This window comes from Dipodomys merriami, unplaced genomic scaffold (genome assembly GCF_024711535.1).
Source record: "Dipodomys merriami isolate MVZ:Mamm:240054 unplaced genomic scaffold, mDipMer1.0.p SCAF_274, whole genome shotgun sequence".
Lineage (NCBI taxonomy): Eukaryota > Metazoa > Chordata > Mammalia > Rodentia > Heteromyidae > Dipodomys > Dipodomys merriami.
The window spans coordinates 103,319-118,200 of record NW_027204204.1 but is presented as its reverse complement, the minus strand read 5'-3'; the positions used below and the strand labels follow the sequence as shown (position 1 = coordinate 118,200).

Below are 14,882 nucleotides of genomic sequence, written 5' to 3'. Positions count from 1 at the left end.
TGATAGTGAACAAGGAAAGTGTAGCTTCTTCAGCCTCCAAGCTTGGATTTCTTTCTTTTTTAATGTTTTTTTCTTGTTATTATACAGGTGATGTACAGAGAGGGGTTACAGCTACGTAAGTCAGGTAAAGAGTACATTTTTTCTTGGACAATGTCACCCACACTTGAAGTGCTCTGCAGTTTGAGTTTTAGCTTTAAAAAAAAAGTATTGTGATTTCAGATAACTCATTTTCTTTTTTTTGCTTATCTGTATTTGGAAAATTTTTCTTGAAACTTCGATTCCTTGTGTAACTAGAGAAGTGACATGAAACTGATCTGGTGTGGACCCTAGATGTCCCTTAAAACCCAGGCTACAGGCTTAGTACCCAAGGTGGGGCTATGGGGAAACAGTGGAATGTAAGAGGCCTTGTGGGAGGTCTGTAGGTCGTTGGGGTGCCCTACAAGGGCATCTAAGTACCCTGCTCATTTGTCATTTCCTCCATTGCTTCATGGTCATGAGGTGGGAAGCTCTGCTCCATGAGGCACTCCAGCCATGGGTCCAATCCATCATGGAACAAAACCTTCAATCACTGTGAGCCAAAGTAGTAAACCTTTTCTCTGTGTAAGTTTATTATCTCAGGTATTTCATTATGGTCTCAGAAGGCTGACTCACAAAGAAAGCATTTAGATTTCAAAATCTAACAATAAAGTATTAAAACCAAAAAGGCTACATATATATTTCTGGAAAACAATTTGATAATTGGAACCAATAAACTTTAAGTAAAGCTAGGTGCCAGTGGCTCACACTTGTAATCCTAGCTCATCAGGAGTCTGAGATCTGAGGATCACAGTGTGAAGCCAACCTGGGCAGTTATATCAGCAGTTAACCACCATAAAATCAGAAGTAGCACTGTGGTTCAAAGTGATAGCATGAAAAAAAAAAAGTGGTAGCATGCTAGCCTTGAGTGAAAAAGCTCAGAGACAGTGCCCAGGCCCTGAGTTCAAGTCACACGAGCAACAACAAAAAAAGAAGAAACTTTAAGTAAGCTATTTCCTTTAAGTTATTTCTTCTCTATGTGGTCAGGAGTAAGAATAATGAAAATCTATTAGGAAATAATTTGAAGCCGTTCATAAAATATTCTATCCTACTTTTATTTATATTCTTACTTACTCTTTTATTTTTCTTGCAAATAAAATTAATTCAGAAAATCCAGAATATATAATTAGGTCCTATGTTTAGATAAACCTAAGTCACAAACCTCTTCACCATACCTTTTTGAGTGTGGCACAAGATACACCATCTGGCTCAAATGCATTGTAGCAGCAGTATCTTATTCTTCCTTTGTAACTTCTGTCTTTTGTATTTTATGTGTACCTATGGAGGGAAAAGAGAGAAATACAGCATTAAAGACACAAAATCAAAGCTTAGTGGTGCACTGTTATAGTCCCAGTTATTAAGAAGGGTGGGAATGGGGTGTAGGAAATCATTTGCGCTCAGGAGTTTCAGGCCAGCCCAGGCAACGTCTTAAAAACACAAGTCACATGATCATCCTCCTGAAGTTCAGTTCAGATGATGCCCTAACTCTGCTCAAAATGCTTCAAGGTCTCCCTCCTTCCTATAGAACACAGAACAGTTACCTCATAGACATTCAGAGGTGGCTCCAATCCAGTGGTACAATGAGTCTGTTCGTTGTTCATATACATTTCACAAGTCATATCAAACTTCATCTTTTCTTGTATGGTTCCTCTGTCTACAGTGTCCAAATTCCAACCACCCTCCTAGGCCACCTAAACATCACTTCATTTATGAAACCTCTCACTTTGTCCCTTTGCTTCAGTTTTAAATCCACAATTATCAGTACTCTTCAGAGTAGGTTACATATGTAAGTCTATATTTTGATGGACCCTTGGATCTCTCCCTAAGTTACTTTATAAACTGCTTTATTGAAATATAATTCACACACGTATAATCTCATTTAAACTGAACAGCTCGGTTTTTTAGTATATTTACAGATATGTACCATTATCAGTTATATTTAAAGTATATTCATCATGACCACAAAGAAACCCTTTAGCCATTACCCTCCTACCCGTCCCCCAGTCCTAAGCAAACATGAATCTGCTTTCTATCTCTGTAGATTGGCCTGTTCTGGATATTTCATGAGAACAGAATTATCCAGGATCTGTGGTTTTGTGATCAACTTCTTTCACTTAGTGTAATGATTTCAAAGTTCATCTATGCACCTGCATCATGTAAAGTATGATTGTTTTACTACTGGTCACTGCTAAGTAACACTTAACTATATAAATATTCCATATTTAATTCATCCAACCATCCACCAGTTGGTGGACCTATGAACTCTTTCTTGTTTTTGGCTATTGTAGACCATGCTGCCATAATCATTGATGCACAAGTTTTTGTGGGGGCGAATGTTAGCATTCCTCTTGAGTATGTACCAGTGTGTAGAATTGTTTGACTCTATGTTTATTTATTCATTTTTGTGTCAGTACTGGGATTTTAACTCAGGGCCTGGGTGCCGTTCCTTAGCATTTTTGCTCAAGGCTAGCACTCTACACTCGAGCCACTTCTCCACTTCTGGCTTTTTAAAGTACTTACTGGGAGATAAGAGTTTCATGGACTTTTCTGCCCCAGCTGGCTTTGAATTGCAATCCTCAGATCTCAGCCTCCTGAGTATCTAGGATTATAGAAGTGAGTCACTGGCACCTAGCTTGTCTCTATAGTATTTTTATATAGTATACAATCCATAAAACCCTAGGGAAATCTTTTCTTCTTTTCAATTTTACTTTTATTTTTCTGTCAGCTGTTGGGCTTGAACTCTGGGCCTGGCCGCTGTCCCTCAGCTCTTCAGCTCAAGGCGAGCGCTCTACCACTTGAGCCACAGCGCCTCTTCCTCAATTCTACTTTTGAAATTGAAAATTCAAATTTATCCTTCTCCTAAAACATGAACAGAGATATTTTTCCTTTCAACAGGATAACAGAATTAACTGAAATAATATGCACAAAATAATTTTCTTTCCTCTCCGTTAACCTCTGGTAACCCCAAGTATTACATTTATAGTGAAGACTTAGAACTGTGCCAAGAATGTAGTCTTTCAAGTCTTGGGCCCTTGAGCCAACTCAACAACACAGCTAGCTGAAGAGTAGATTTCATCAGACATGCAATTAAAATAGTGTTCTTTACTCTTTTATTCTCAGAAATGGAAACCCTCCAACAATAGTAATCAAATAAATTCCTTTTCATAGACATAACTTAATTTCTCATAATTCTCCTCTTCCCAGAAGAAGCTTCAAGATGTTTTACCTAAGTGTTTAGTTGTCTTTTGGTGTTTTTTGTTTTTTGCGTTCTTGTGCTAAACCTGGGGTTTGAACTAAGGGTCTAGGCATTGTTCTTTAGTGTTTTTGCTCAAGGCTAGCACTCTGCCACTTGCACTATAGCTCTACTTCTGGCTTTTGGGTTGTTACATTGGAGGTAAGAGTCTTAGGGGCTTTCTTGCCCAGACTGACTTTGTAACTCAATCCTCAGATCTCATTCACATGTGGAAGCCAGGAAATTGGTCTCACAGAAGCAGAGAATGGTAGCTAGCAAAGGCTGGGAGAAATGATAGGGAAGGAGGAAAGGAGAGAAAGGTTGATCAATGAGTTCTAAGTTATAGTCCAATAGGAGTGAGAGGTGCTGGTGCACTATTGCATTGCAGGGGCCTGGAAAGACAAAATACTGCCTATTTCAAAAAGCAGAGAGAACTTTGAATGTTTTCACCAAACTTTAAAGGACTAGCATAGCAGTCAGGTAGAGACATGCAGGGAAATCTTGTACCTATGACAGATCTGGGAATCATTTGTAAAGAAGAGAAAAGATCAAGAAAAGGCTATGGTAACGTAGGCAAAGAACTTAGAGGGAAGAGGCAGCTAGGGACAAATTCATACAGAACACTTCAAAAGCTGACTTCTAGCAAATGCTAGGTTCATGTTAAGTATGATATTATATTCTATAATTAGGCATGCATTCTATTTAATACATAATCAAAAGGCTAAAATCACTTCCTTAAGCCCCAAAAATTGAGATAAGTAATCACTTAAAACTACCAGGGGGTTGGCACCGGTGTGTCATACCTGTAATACTAGCTACTCAGGAGGCTGAAATCTGAAGCCAGCACAGGCAGAAAAGTCTGTGAGATTCTTATCTCCAATAAACTACTCAGAAAAAGCTGGAAGTGGTGCTGTGGTTCAAGTGATAGGGTGCTAGCCTTGAGTGAAAAGGATCTCAGGGACAGCGCCCAAGCCCAGAGTGCAAGTCCCAGGACTGGCTAAACAAATAATCAGTAATAAAATTTAGGTCCTTATATTTTTAAAAGATTGCAGTGATGTTTGCTTCATGTCACTGTAAAGAAAAGTTATGTTTAAATATCTGTATGGTATAGTTAAAATGTTAAATTAGTTCACTTTTAAATTGATATGTCAATTTATAAATATATAGTTAATTATAGGTATATACAGATACATATATGTGTATATGTGTAGATTAAAGATATATTATATATGTATCTATGTCTGTAGATTACAGTTTCTATAATTAGAATTTTAACTTGGAATGGAGGTTAATCAAGTTATTTCTTTTTTTTTTTTTTTTTTTTTTTGGTCGGTCGTGGGGCTTGAACTCTGGGCCTGGGCGCTGTCCCTCAGCTCTTCAGCTCAAGGCGAGCGCTCTACCACTTGAGCTACAGCACCACTTCCGGTTTTCTGGTTGTTTATTGGAAATAGGAGTCTCATGGTCTCTCCTGCCCGGGCTGGCTTTGAACCGCGATCCTCAGATCTCAACCTCCTGAGTAGCTAGGATTACAGGCGTGAGCCACCAGCGCCTGGCTAATCAAGTTATTTCTAAGCAGCCTCACAGCAGTGAGCTGGTTCTTGGGCCATGCTAGTCCAGGTTGCATCTTGATCACAGAGCACATGATGGTATAGTAAAAACTCTGAACTAAAACATATGTATCTCAGATTCTCATTTTACAATGGCCTCTAAATAGCCTGTGGTTTTAGTGTGGATCAGGTCATTTAAATTTTTTTCTAAGTTTCAGTTTCCTGGTGCTGGAAGACTGGTGGAGGTAATTTCTAAGTTCTATTTCAACTTGGAAAGTGTATGATTTTGGCATGTTATTCCATTTAAAAATCTTTCATTCAGATTCATACATACATATGTGTGCATGCACATGCGTACACACACCAACACACACTCAGACATATACACACACACCCTGAGTTCAATTTATGACTCAATTTCCAACAGTCTTTAATTGCTAAAAAGCTAAGTCAAAAAGAAAACCAGAATATAAACACCCTGAGCCTCAGCAAATTGTACCTGTCACTGATCCCCAGTACAGCAAAGAAGATGCTGTGAGCACTCTGTATTCATAAATTTCTTGACTCTTTGCCACAAGGTTACAATCTAGGCATGGAGATAATAGAACCACAGGTAGAAAGAAATGTTTTCAAAATAAACCTTAGGGCTAATGAAGGATTATCTAGCATGCATTTTCCCCCCTAAAATTTCACAACTATTAGCAAATTCTTTTTTGGTATTCGTTTTTGATGGTTTCTCTCCTGTTTCTACTTTGCTGCCCTGAACAGTGTTCCTTTAGCACTACTGGTTTTAAAGTTAAAAGTTCCATGGTATGTACTGAGGTTTGTATTGACTTTTTGGGAAAAGGGGCTCCTTAGCCTCTGCAGTGGGCTGAATTTTATTTTCCAGCCACTCTCCAAATCACATGTTGAAACACTAACTCCAAAGGTGGCTTTAGAAGATACAGACTTTAGCAGAGGATTGAGGATTTCCTGAGGTCTTAGGGTGGGGTTCTACCTTACACGATTGATGGGGCTTAGGAGAAGAGGAAGGGAGACAGATGGGAAGGTACTAGAGGTAGCACTTGTAGGTCAGGAAGATACCTCACCACATAATGAACCTTTAGGAATCTTGGTCTTATATATCTAACCTTTAAAACTGTGAGCAAATAAATTTCTATTGTTGTATTTTGTTCCAGAGAAGACCGGAACAGACTATAAAAACAGACTGAAAAACTCCTCAGATGATTAAAAATGGTTACTAATCTAGTGGTTAAAATATGTATTTCTTTTCCTTTTTTGTAGTTAGAATAGCAGGGTTTTTTAAAAAAATAAATCTTTTCACACACATATTGATAATTCAAAGAACTAGGTAAAAAGTATTATTCTTTGAAATGGAGCTGCTTATTATGTTTAGTCTCTGCCAATAAGTGAAACCCACCACACACAAATAAGGTTCCTAGGATAGATATACTTAAGGGCAAAATCTTGACTAAAAGTCATCCTCCAGAGACTAAATTTATTTGACCTCTCAACAATGCTGCCTCTGAATATGAAGCTAAAATGTCTATGGCTCCTCAAGATAAGTGAATACAACTATTTTGCTTTACAGGTATGCAAAGAAGTTTCTTCAAGTTATTTATTTGACATTTGGAAATAAAGTGAAGTGGGGCTGAGATGTAGCTCAGAGTAGCATGCCTCACAGCATGTATGAGGCCCTCAGTTCATCCATACCACAGCAAAACCAACCAACCAACCGACTACATAATAATAATTAAAAAACACAACACAGCATCAATCCTCCACATACCATGAGATTTAAAATACTGTTTAACCTGTTTGTAACTGGAATCAACCCTCTCCACTTCCACTAGCCTTGTCTCCCTGTAGGTCAAATCCAGCTTAAGCCCACCATTATCCACACTGTTCAAGACAGAAATCCAAGGTCCTTGCTGTGATCTGCTCCTCAATCTCATCCTTACTAACTTACTAACCAGATGCCCCAGCTGCTCAAAATCCTCCCCTCAGACACTAAGATTCACCTGGGAGCAAGAGAAGAAAAGAAGTCTCCTTTTTGATGAACTAGAATCTGCGCAAGGCACTGCCTACATCAGAGACGTTTTCTCTTTTTATGTCCCTGGAGAAGAGTGCTACAAATGCTTAGTTTCCTCACGGTACTTAGCATACAGGATTTAGGTTGTCTGGGTGAGTATGTCCCCATCAGAAACATGCACTGATGGAGAGCAGGGGTCCTATTTGTATCAGTACTGTCCAGAAGACTGGCTGACACATTGTGTGTGGGCCAAGAGCTGTTGCAGGCTACTAATTCACATCTGAAATTTATTAGAGCATTCTCCTTTTAGAGGAATAACATGGGAAATATTCCTATAATGTACATCACCATGATTTCTTCATGTGCTTCTCTGAATTACTGTTTCTACAGACTGCTTAAGATGAACTTGACCTTTATTTTGAAGATTTATTACTTTTATTAAATGATGTAATGTCCAAATGTCAACAACTTCAGACTGTCAGCATTCCCAGTGTACTAGCTGGATGTCTTAATGAACTGGCATTTGAAATAACTCCCATTTAAACATCTACAAACCTCTTTGGACTCAGACTCTAGATGTATTAGTTTTACAAAAGTGAAATAAGGTCTAGATTACACAGTGCACAAAACTTTAATCCTGTTCTGTAATATTTTTCCATACAAAGGGTCTTAATACATGATATCTTTGCAATAAGTTTAGATTCCATAATTAGGCTTGCATTCATCAGCAAGCCCAAAATATAACATATTAATTGATAGGACTTCATCCAGTCTTTTACTAGGATTTTTGATCATTCACTCAATGGTAGTCTTGTGGTAAATGAAGACATTTTATAACAAGTAGAAAAGAGAAAGCACACTAGTCCTGATATTAAACTACTCTAGGCATAGAGGACAGACAAAAGTAAGAATTAATATAATTTACACCACATCACTTCATTAACATTTATTCTGTACCTGCAACTCTGTCTGCTAGGCACTACACCTCATTTAAGCCTGAGCACAACACTGTGGCAGAGTTACTATTATTGATTTCGGTTTACAGATCCAGACCTGCAGGCCAGCTTCACAGAGTTAGTGTGCAGTAGAACTGGGATTCAAAGCTCAAGCCAGGTCTTTAGCCCCTTTGGTTGAATGTTCAGCTAAATCATTCTGTGAAAGACTTCAGACATGAATGACTTAAATTATAAAGGATTCCATGCAGCCTACAAACTGCCTGAATTCTACCTATGTAATCATTCTGATTTGTTTTGCTCATAGCTGAACCAGAGACTAAACCTCTTACTCTCAAACTTTCTTTTCCCTTTGTATTTTTTTAAAAGGGAATATAATCCAGCACCATGGTGTACACCTGAATTCTATTGTTCTCAGGAGGCTGAGGCAGGAGGAATGATTGATCCCAGGAGTTCAAGACTAACCTGGGCAACATAGAAGCATCATACACATTCATGCACACATGTGCATACACATGTGTACAGATAGAGAGGAGTATTATCAGAGAGTGGTATGCAAAACCAAGGAAGTCTAATGTTTCCAAAATTGTCTACACAAGTGTGTTTAGGTGTGCTGAATTACAGAAGTATATGCTGTTACAACTGTCCACCACACTCAGCACAGTGGCATGCTGTCTAGGGTATAGCCAGATGTGGAACAGATTATACCATCTGGGTGTGACGAATTATACTCGAGGTTGTTCACCCACTGATGATGCATTTCTTAGTACTCATCCCTTTTGTTGTGTGATGTGCAACACTGGTTTAAAATATAAGACTAGGGCTGGGAAGATTGCTCCGTGGTAAAGTGCTTGCCTTGCATGCATGAGTCCCTGGGTTCAATTCCTCAGCACCACATAAACAGAAAAAGCCGTAAGTGGCACTGTGGCTCAAGTGGTTGAGCACTACCTTGAGCTGAACAGCTGAGGGTCAGTGCCCAGGCCCAGAGTTCAGGCCCCACAACCGGAAAGAAGGAAAGAAGGAAAGAAAGAAAGAAGGAAAGGAAGGAAGGAAAGGGAGGAAGGAAGGAAGGAAGGAAGGAAGGAAGGAAGGTAGGAAGGAAGGAAGGAAGGAATATATACAACTAATCTTAAAGGGTAATTATAACAAAAAAAGTTTAAAAAAGTAAAATAGACTGCTTTAAGACAAAATTTTATAGTCTTCTTAAACCTTTGAAGATGATTTGCTTGCTTCACTCTGTATGCCCACACTGTATATACAGATTCATACAACTATTCATAGCTATACTGAGTTCTGAATATACTGACCATCTTTTAAAAATCAAGAAATCATAGCATATGAATGCCAATGAAAAGGGGCACAAAATGTGTTCCAAAATACTTCTTATAGTTCTAAAATACCTAAAGTTGTTCATAATTTCATGATTAACAGAGTTCTACTATTGGTATTTAAACAACAACTTGAAATTTTGATCCTTGTAGCTGTTTACTAGAGAAAAGAAGAAGGTGGCTCAGTGGTAGAGTGCTTGACTTGCATGCTCAAGGCCCTGGGTTCGATTCCTCAGCACCACATAAGCAAAAAGAAAAAAAGCCGGAAATGGCGCTGTGGCTCAAGTGGTAGAGCTCTAGCCTTGAGCTGAAGAGCTGAGGGACAGTGCTCAGGCCGAGTTCAGGCCCCATGATTGGACCCAAAAAAAAAAAAAAGACAGTTGTGATTTAGTGAATCCCAACAAGACTGTTGAGGAGGCAAGCTTCTTCAGTGAGAGTAATCTAAGGCCAGTGGGTATTTATGACTTTCTTTTCTCTTAACCTACAATTAAACCTAATATGTACAAATCAAGTGGGTGAGTGGGCAGAGCTGGTTTACCAGGGTGTAAAATGCTTTTGTGGGAGGCTCAGAAAGGCAGCTTGCGAACCACCACCAAAACCAAGGAAGACAATTCCTTTGCTGTTAAGGAAATTGCAAAAACATTTTAGAAAGGAGTCAGCTACTTTAGTAATACAAATGTTCTGGTGGCTCATCTGAATGCCCAGAGCTCTGTATTCACTACTTAGCAGCCTCAAAGATTGAACCAAAGGCTGAGAAGACAAGGGTGCACAGGAGAGTTTCGCTTCTGCTCCCCACTCTGGCAGGCAAGGCACTGAATTAGCATCTGTCTGAGCGGTAACTTCCAAAAGTCTGAGTAGAAAATCAAGTGGTTAAAGAGATAATTGGGAGCGAATTGTATGGGAGGAGGGTTGGGGGTTGAATACAAAAGGAGAGGATCAGCATAGTAGAAAAGACTCACCAAGATAAAACCCACCCAAAATAAAAATGGACACCAAGCAACTTTAAAAAGTAATAGTCACACTATGGTATGTATGAATGAATGTATGTATGTATGTATGCATGCATGCATGTATGTATATAGAGAGAGGGGGAAGAAGGAGGACAAGGAAGGGGAGGGAAAGGGAGAAGAGAGGGAAGGGGAAGTGAAGAGGGGGGAGGGGAAGGGGATGAAGAAGGGGAGAAGAGAGAAGGGAAGGAGGGGAACTTCAGCATACTGAAGAGTTTTTTTTCTGAATTCTATAGTTCTTTCGGTCCTTAGATAATTTTGTGTCAGTGGCCTAATGATTTTCTTTTCTTTGCTCATCTCTCTCTTTCCTTCTTTCTTCCCTCCCCCCTTATACAACCAGAAATAATGAAACACTTTTTTAAGTATTGCTTCAGTCCTTCATTTTTGGCCCACCCCACAAACACTTCCACTTCTTTGGAGCTGGATAAATATCAGATACTACAGTGCTACAATCTACAGCACAAAGCCACCATCCACAAAGTGACATTAAAGCTGAAAAGAGGGGGAATGATCAAAGCTAAATAGTCAATGGAAGCTAAACACAAACTAGAAATGAAAAACTCAAGCATTTAGTCACTTAAATATGAATAGTAAACTTAACAGTAAAATTTAATAGCAAACGTTTGTGTCCATGTTTGTTGAAACTTAAAGGATCTTTCTTACCAGGAGCAACCCTGGCACTTGTAGCCTAGCTAGACTACTTCACCTAGAGAATTTATGAATGAGGTTTCAGCAAGACACTTTTATTTTTTTTCTTTCATTTAGATATGCAATTATTAAAGTCAGAAGTAGTGGTCTGAACAGTCCAAATTCAAAGCAAGACAAAATGGTGTGGTCATTTGTGTTCATATTTTTTTTCCTTAGACTTTCTCTTTCATAATTACATTACTTATGAACAAAAGTATTTGTATATTCTCTTTCCTGGTAGGTGTCTTTTGTCATTCTGTGTCCTGTTTTCTTGTAAGTGGGGGAAAACAAAAGGAAGCATGATTTTCTGGGTAGCTCTAGGGAGGACTGAAGAAGCTAGACATATTCAGAAGTGGTAGAAGCCAGAGCAAGCTGTTGGCAAGGGACAAAGGTATGTCAGGAGCCCCTGGTCTCAGAATGAATGACAGTGGAGCCTGGGAGATTTTGTTGCTCTCCTGCTGACTACTGAAGACTGAAGGCAGCCTCACTTGTGGGCTGAGTGTGAACTTAGAACACTTGTATTTGAATGGTTTTTCTGCTTTTGCTTCTGGGCCACTTGTCAATTTAATCTCTGTCCTAGCCTCAGGTAGCATATAGATAAATAATACCTCTTATAATCTCTACAGCAATTCTAAGGGATGATCTTTTTAAGTAGAAGGCTATCACAAGTTTTTTAGTTCTTACCTATTATTGTGGATAAATGAGAGTTCTTGTTTCTGAAATCTATTGGTGCTCCTATAAATAGTATGTTCTTAAAAATACCCAAAACAACCCATACCAGGAATAGCACCTTTCTCACCGTTATGCCTCAAATTATTTCTTGTAATTCTGTACATGTGGTAGTCTATTCTTAAAAAATCACAATATTTTCAGAATATTCTGAAACCAGAATCTGCTAACATGTGGGTGTTTTTAAAGTAGACAAACATGTCAGGCGCCAGTGGCTAATCCTAGCTACTTAGGAGACTGAGGTCTGAGGATCATGGTTCAAACCTAGCCCAGGCAGAAAAGTCCATGAGACTCATCTCCAATTAATCACTAGAAAATTGGAAGTGGAGCTGTAGCTCAAAGTGGTAGAGCACTAGCCTTGAGCGAAAAAGTTCGACAGCATCCAGGCCCTTAGTTCAAGCCCTATGAATGACAATAAATAAATAAATAAATAAAGTAGAAAAACCTGAAATGAATAAAGAATAGTCTGGCAGACCCTGCCTGTTCTTTTCCCACTGATATGATATCCTCCCTGCACTGGTACAGACAATTCTCTGCCACCCTGCCCCACAGGATGGAACCTAACAGGAGAAGCCAGTTATGACAAACCCTCCAATAGCCATTGCAGTGATTGGTTCAGGGACAGGCATGAGTTCCAGTTATCCCATAGAACATCTATCACCTTCTAATATACCTCATTTTTTTTTTAAATTGTGAAAATACCGTACAGAGGGGTTACAATTACGTGAGCAAGGTAATGAGTACAGTACATTTCTTATAAAGCATTGTTGCCTCCTCCTTTGTTTCCCCTTATGGTTTTTTTTTTTTTTTTGTTATGTTTTGTTTGGGTTTGGTTTTCACTTGCATGTTTTCTGTTTCCCCTGCAAGGGCAAGTTTTTCAGGCTGGTTCACTGTTGCATCTCCAATGTTGGAACTCATGTTTGGCGAACTGTGTTTGGCACAAGCTCTGCCAGGCTTTGACAGCTCACACCTGTGATCCTAGTTACTCAGGAAACTGAGATCTGAGGATCTCAGTTCAAAGCTAGACCAAGTAGAAAAGTCCATGAAAGTCTTATCCCCAATTAACCAGTAACAACCCAGAAGTGCAGCTCAAATGGCAGAGCACCAGCCTCAAGTGGTAAAGGCTAAGCAAGAGCTCCAGGTCCCTAGTTCAAGTTCCAAAACAGACAATCAAACAAACAAAAAAAGAGAAAGAAACAGGAAAAGAAGAAAAAGAAATTGTTACTCTAAGCCTGAATCAACGGACTAATTCTATTATAAGACCATGAGGAACAAAGTTTCTTTTGCCTTGCCTTTTTTCTGTCTGCTGCTTTTCTTGTGCTGACAGCTCGCTCTAGATTTCATACTGTCAGATGACATGCTAAGCAAGTCAGCACCACTGAGCTACACCCCAGGCTGCAAGTTTCGTGAAGGTGAGTTTCCGTGTGTCTTGAAGTTCTTTCCTTATTGCTGTCATATCTGCAATGCTGGCTGAGAAATGCTGTGTAGTTAACTCATCCCTCCATGCTCCCGGGGTCCTGTCCTTCCCTCTGCTGCTTCATGCCCACGGCACTTTGCTCGGGAGTCTGGCCCTGTTTCTGTGAAGTCATTATCTCCACGACTTTGTTAGAAAGTGACTGAATAGATGGCAGTTTTAAGTTGTTGAGACGACAAGCAGTGTTTTTCAGAAGAAATTCTTTTATGAGTTCCAATAAAATAAAAACGTTCAGTGATTCAACAAGCTGGATTACCTTTTGTTCACCAAGAGGGAAATTCCACTAAAGAACACTAAAGAGAGCATACTTCTCTTTAATTTTTGCTCTCCAGAAGCTTCTCACTCAGTGCCATTTTTCACACTGAGCACCAGAGCCTTCAAAGGTCTCAGGGAACAGAGATGTGGACTATTTGAACTGGGTTGACTGCAAAATATATTAGCCAAAACAACACCTTCGCTACTTGGCCCAGAATGATTAACTGTCTCCTGTTCAGCTTTATGGCATGAGAGCTGCTTATATATTTGCAACTAAGTCTTAGAAAAAAAAAATCACCAGAACTTAGGTTTACAGTAAAGGAACTCCCTAAATACTGAACAAGTTTACTTGGTTGCAGAAAAAGAATATAATCTGAAGTTAAGACATGCTAAAATAAGCCTCTGCACTGCTTTAAAACTTTTGATTTTTGAATGTTACATGAATACAGCTTACATCTCATTTTGTGGTGCTTGTGTGTTTTTGTTTTTGTCTTTTTAGTTTGCTCAGACAACGTTCTCACAACTTGATGTGTGATAAGCTTAGGAAAACGTGGTTGTACTATTGGGAATCCAAGAATTTCATTAGATACTGCTTTCTCTTAATTTTCAATTGGTAGGAAGGGCACAGTTGCCTGGAGTTAGAAGAGTGGGTGGTATCGATATCCTACTCTGCTCCTTAGTGTGATCAGTAGCTTGCTACTTGAAGAGACTGTGCTGGGTGCCGGTGCCTCATACTGGTAATCCTAGCTACTCAGGAGGCTGAGATCTGAGGATCGTGGTTCAAAGCCAGCCTGGGCTGGAAAGTCATGAGACTCTTATCTCCAATAAACCACTCAGAAAACCAGAAGTGGCGCTGGGGCTCAAGTGGTAGAGCACTAGCCTTGAGCTAAAGAGCTGAGGGACAGTGCCAGGCCCAGAGTTCAAGCCCCAGGACTGGCCAAAAAAAAAAAAAAAAAAAAAAGACTGAGAGCACAGGTCTTAATTAAAGGAGACCTGGGTTCAACTCCCAGATCAGTTAGCTAATGACATAAGCAAGTTTCATATCTGTTCAGGGCTCAGTCTCTTCATCTATAAAATGGACATCAAAGGGTTTTGTAGGATAGTTCATGGAAAATATGAAACAAGATGACTCACACAGTAAGCAGTCAACAATTTCATCCATTACTGTAATAAAATAATTAGACAGGGTTGTTGTTGTTGTTGTTGTTGTTGTTGTGTGTGTGTGTGTGTATGGTACTGAGGAATTGAACCCAAGGCCTCTGCATATGCTAAGGCAAGCACTCTACCACTGAACTAACATCCCTAGCCAATAAAGGAAATAATTGATATACAGAGTATACATAAGGATCTTAAAAGTACTTAACTGTTAATTTTCTGCTATTTTATACATGTCAAAAAGTTTGCTTGGCTGTTGTTCAATTTTCATCCCTGCTGCTTTGGATACAGTCATAACAACAATGTAATTAAGTGCTAGTTTGGTCTTTCTTCACTGATATTTACATTTTGTGACAGGAATTGCTCTTAACACATTTTCAAGAGGTCATCATGGTTACATAGAATAAT

The 14,882-nt window shown here is 39.2% G+C and overlaps 1 protein-coding gene across 2 annotated transcripts in view; it reads right to left on the bottom strand.

Moving 5' to 3' along the window:
* LOC138837695 (serine/threonine-protein kinase TAO3) overlaps positions 1-14,882 on the bottom strand; it is a 134,161-nt gene that overhangs the window by 72,197 nt on the left and 47,082 nt on the right. For both annotated transcript variants that reach the window (XM_070036635.1, XM_070036636.1), the window contains exon 2: positions 1,251-1,353. The gene's annotated coding sequence lies outside the window, so the exon portion shown is untranslated. The remainder of the gene's footprint in view (positions 1-1,250; positions 1,354-14,882) is intronic.